This window comes from Mustela lutreola, chromosome X, assembly GCF_030435805.1.
Source record: "Mustela lutreola isolate mMusLut2 chromosome X, mMusLut2.pri, whole genome shotgun sequence".
Taxonomy (NCBI): Eukaryota; Metazoa; Chordata; class Mammalia; order Carnivora; family Mustelidae; genus Mustela; species Mustela lutreola.
The window spans coordinates 86694275-86699984 of NC_081308.1; positions in this window are offsets into that span (position 1 = coordinate 86694275).

Consider the following 5710-nt stretch of genomic DNA (forward strand, 5'->3'; position numbering starts at 1 on the left):
GTATCTATCACAGTGCCTCTCATGTCTTTGTTAACCACTAAATATTTGTTGAATGGATAAATGACAGTGATTAAATATATGTATGTTAAGTTGTGAAGAGCCAAGCAGTCTGGGACAGGGGATTTGGGAGGACAGAAGAGTGAGCTTAGGTGTCTCTAAAACAGAAGTTTTATTTGAACCCATGAAAATTGTGGTTGGAAAATTGGGTAGAAAGAGCCCAATAATTGATGCTTCTAGCTGTCTTGGATATAAAAGTATAACATATATTCTATACCAATTACACTTCTCCCTTAAAAATAGAATCCCAGGGCACCTGGGTGGGTCAGTAGGTGAAGCGTTTGCCTTCCCCATTGGGTGGTGGTCCCAGGGTCTTGAGATTGAAACCCATATTGGCTCCTTGCACAGCAGGAAGCCTGCTTCTCTTTCTGCCTCTTCCTCTGCCCCTCTCCCCTGTTTATGCTTGCTCTCTCCCCTCTCCCCATGTCAAATAAATCATTAAAATCTTTAAGAAATAATAGAATCTGAAATTTATTTTGGATAGTAGTGTTGGCAGTAAAAGACCACACTGGTGGTCTCCTTTGCAGCTATGTGTGGCCACATGACCAACTTCTGCCCAACAAAGTGATTGTAAAATTGTTGTGTGGTAGTCACAGGAAGGCTGCTAAAAGGCACCTGAACTTCTCAGACCAAGATATTACTTATACCATCTGTACCAACTGAACTGTGTCCCACCCAAACTCATATGTTGAAGCTTTAACTCTCTGTACCTCAGCATATGACTGGATTTGAAGATAAGGCCTTTAAAGAGGTAATTAAGTTAAAAAGAAACCATCAGGGTAGGCCATAAGCCAGTCTGATTAGATTATCTACCTATGAGAGGAGTTTAGGAAATATGGAGAGATAACAAGAGTGTGTGTGCACAGAAGGATGACCATGTGAAAAAGGAGTAAGAGGGTGACCACTTGCAAGGCAAGAAGAGAGGCCTCAGAAGAAACTAATGGTATAAGTACTTGGACCTTGGCTTTCTAGTTTTCAGAACTGTGAGAAATAAATTTCTATTGCTTAAGCCACTCAGTCTGTGATGACTTTGCCTTAGAAAACTAATATACTATTAGATAAGGCTTTTGATTTTGACAGCTCATGAGAATCAGTTGGGGAGCCTTAAAAACACTGATGACTGGATCTACCCCTAGATATTCTGATGAAATTTATTTCTTTTTTTTCAATTCAATTTCTTGAGTCTGGACATTGGAGAGGATTTTTCTGTATATCCAGAGTTGAAAACCACAGGTATAAGAGAATAATGTTTTGCATTCTATAGAGGAGTATTGGACCCAGCATCATGTAGAAGGCATTTCCCCCTAACCCATATTTTTCTTCTTCCACTGTTTTTCTCCACCCCACAGCTCCCTTTTTACCCTGTTCTATTCAGATCCCATAAATGGACCCAGAAATTCTCCCACCTCTTCATCCTATTACAGATCCAAGAGCCATCTTAACTTGAGGCACATTAGGCAGCTTCAGCTCCACTTCCGGCCCTTCTTGCCAAGAAAAGTAAGTCTCAGTGAACCTCCCTCTCTGTCTGTTGGCCTGAGCCAGGGCTCAGAAGCTATACTCTAGCCTCTTAATCCAAATAGGAGATGTTTCAGCACAGGTGAGGGACACAAAGAGGAGAGCATAGGGATTCTGGTCTCCTGCAAAGGAACAGAGCTGCTGGCTCCTCCAAATAGGTACCGTTAGGCATAGTTTAGAGTCCCATGGGGTGACACAGTGTACAACTGACTTTATGTTGGTTGGTTTATCAGGGAAGGCAGTGCACAGGGGGCTTCTGTCGGCACTCATCTCTTCTGGCTGCAGACTTTTGCCCTTGTCCAGCTCCTCTGAAGACATCACCTCTAATTATGGGAAGGAAACACATGGAGCAGAGAAAGATGGCCAGGATGACCCTGCACACCTAGCTCTTCTTTTTTCCAAAAAATCCACTTCCCTGACTTGTCACCATCCCATGAGCACTCCCACCTTCCTTTCAAAGAAGGATCTGGGTATCACACCTCACCTCACTGTTGGAGAGGTTCAAGTACTTAATGCCGGCGACATTCTGCACAGTGTCAGACAGGCCATCCAGCTGAAAGGGTGTCTTGTTGCTCAGGTTCGAGGGCAAAAGCTATGGTGAGGAAAAATTTAGAGTGAGGATCCCAACAGGGGATATCTGAGACCAACCTGTCTCTTCTACCTAATCTTTCCCACCTTCACCATCAGTCTCAGCACTGGCCCTGAGTCCTCACCTCAGGCAAGTTCTTTTCATAGGTCTGCAGGGAGGCAGCCATGCTGTTTCTAGGCTTTGGTACCATTTCAATATCATGGGTGATCAAGTCTCCGAGAAGCCAAGAGGAGGGAATCAGAGGGCTGAGAGATGCCCAGCTGGTACAGCTCCAGCACCAGCCCCTTCCCACGTTACCATCCCTAAGTCTCCTTTTCATACAGGCTCATCTGCCCTCACTTGCCCTAGAATCACTGCTGTAGACATACCAGGGCAAAGCAGACTCTCTGTATGTTTTTTTTAATTAAATTTATTTATTTTCAGCATAACAGTATTCATTATTTTTTTCACCACACCCAGTGCTCCATGCAATCTGTGCCCTCTATAATACCCACCACCTGGTACCCCAACCTCCCCCCCCCCCGCCACTTCAAACCCCTAAGATTGTTTTTCAGAGTCCATAGTCTCTCAGGATTCACCTCCCCTTCCAATTTCCCCCAACTCCCTTCTCCTCTCTAACTCCCCATGTCCTCCATGCTATTTGTTATGCTCCACAAATAAGTGAAACCCTATGATAATTAGACTCTCTCTGCTTGACTTATTTCACTCAGCATAATCTCTTCCAGTCCCGTCCATGTTGCTACAAAAGTTGGGTATTCGTCCTTTCTGATGGAGGCATAATACTCCATAATGTATATGGACCACATCTTCCTTATCCATTCATCCGTTGAAGGGCATCTTGGTTCTTTCCACAGTTTGGCAACCATGGCCATTGCTGCTATAAACATTGGGGTACAGATGGCCCTTCTTTTCACTCCATCTGTATCTTTGGGGTAAATACCCAGTAGTGCAGTTGCAGTGTCATAGGGAAGCTCTATTTTTAATTTCTTAAGGAATCTCCACACTGGCAATCCACGGAATGGGAGAAGATATTTGCAAATGACAGTACAGACAAAAGGTTGATATCCAGGATCTATAAAGTTAAACTCCTGAAACCACCCCCAGGTGTAACAAGGTAATAGAACATTCCCCACACACAAAACAGACAATCATATAAAAAAATAGGAAGAACATATGAACAGACACTTCTCCAATGAAGACATACAAATGGCTATCAGACACATGAAAAAATGTTCATCATCACTAGCCATCAGGGAGATTCAAATTAAAACCACATTGAGATATCACCTTACACCAGTAAGAATGGCCAAAATTAGCAAGACAGGAAACAACATGTGTGCGAGGGGATGTGGAGAAAGGGGAACCCTCTTACACTGTTGGTGGGAATGCAAGTTGGTGCAGCCACTTTGGAGAACAGTGTGGAGATTCCTCAAGAAATTAAAAATAAAACTTCCCTATGACCCTGCAATTGCACTCCTGGGTATTTACCCCAAAGATACAGATGGAGTGAAAAGAAAGGCCATCTGTACCCCAATGTTTATAGCAGCAATGGCCACGGTTGCCAAACTGTGGAAAGAACCAAGATGCCCTTCAACGGATGAATGGATAAGGAAGATGTGGTCCATATACATTATGGAGTATTATGCCTCCATCAGAAAGGACGAATACCCAACTTTTGTAGCAACATGGACGGGACTGGAAGAGATTATGCTGAGTGAAATAAGTCAAGCAGAGAGAGTCTAATTATCATAGGGTTTCACTTATTTGTGGAGCATAACAAATAGCATGGAGGACATGGGGAGTTAGGAGAAGGGAGTTGGGGGAAATTGAAAGGGGAGGTGAATCCTGAGAGACTATGGACTCTGAAAAACAATCTGAGGGGTTTGAAGTGGCGGGGGGGGGTGGGAGGTTGGGGTACCAGGTGGTGGGTATTATAGAGGGCACAGATTGCATGGAGCACTGGGTGTGGTGAAAAAATAATGAATACTGTTATGCTGAAAATAAATAAATTCAATTAAAAAAATTAAAAATAGAACTTCCCTATGTTTAGTTTTTTAAAAAAATTATTTAAATTCAATTAGCCAACATATAATGCATCATTAGTTTCAGAGGTAGAGTTTAGTAAATCATCGGTTACATATAACACCCAGTGCTCATCAAAACCCATGCCCTTCTTAATACATTGATTTTCTTTTTTTTAAAAAAAATGTTGATTTTCTAATGTTGAACCATCTTTGCATAAATCCCACTTGGTCATGATGTAGAGTCTTCCTAATATGCTGTTGGATTCAGTTTGTTAGTACTTTGTTGAGGATTTCTGTATCTGTATTTATAAGAAATATTCGTCCGTAGTTTTCTTTTAGTGTCTGTCTGGCATTGGTATCTGGGTAATGCTAACTCCATAGGATGAGTTAGGAAATATTCCCTGCTTTTCTACTTTTTGGAAGTGATTGAGAAGGATTGGTACTAGTTCTTTAAATATTTGATAGAATTCAACAGTAAAGACATCTGGACCCGGGCTTTATTGGGATATTTTTAAATACTGATTCATTAGAAATAAAACCGGAACCTAATAATGGTAGTGCTGTTTCAGACCTGTTAAATGATCATGTATGTAAACACTACAATATTTATGGCAGTTTACTTGATATCAATGTGAAGTTTGCTTGTATAAGTGGGTGTCTAAAGGGTTACAATTTGTCAGTTTCCTTGAAGTGGTGGAAAACAAGTGATCTGAATTAGAACATTCTAACACCTGATGTGGATCAGCATGGCTCATAGCAAGCACTGTGAACTGAGGGAGCTGGTCGATGTTTGGGGTATGTGTGTACCCTTTTGTGTGTCCTTAGGTGTTCAGCTGGGTGCAGTCTCTTTATTTCACCTAGTGTTTCTCAAAAATAAACTGAATTTCAGTGAAATAGATTTATGTTTTTAAAACAAGCTTGTTTATAAAACAATTTGAATTTAACACCCTCACTGATAAAATTAGTATGATAATTTTTTTCGCAGGAATTTTTAAATTCAGGGCAAAGTTATTGGCTGGATGGTAAGATTAGGCATGGAATATATATTTAATTATAATACATGTTTAATTATAATGGATGTTTAATTTTATTTAATTTGTTTCAAAAATTGAATAGATTTGTATGATGAAAAAATTATACTGTTCTGCATAAAAACATTTGACTAATATACTAGGGGAAAAGAACACCACCCCCAGGTGTAACAAGGTAATAGAACATTCCCCATCTCTGCAGCTACATGGCTCTGGGGATCATACACATCCTGGGCTTTGGAGGAGAGCTTCAGGATTTGAACCTCTACCCCACTGTTCTCCAAAAGCTGCTGACCCTCTGACTTTTCCTTTCTTCCTCAGTGGACCAGTGAACTAATATCCACCTCCAGTGGATTTTGTAGGGATTTGACATAACATGAAGTGCCCTTCTTTATTATCAAAATTATCAGGGATACTGGGACAAAAACAGAGAAAAACCAGTCATTTGCGTGAACGGGTGTCACCCTTACCACGTAACCTTTGGCTCTTTGGGT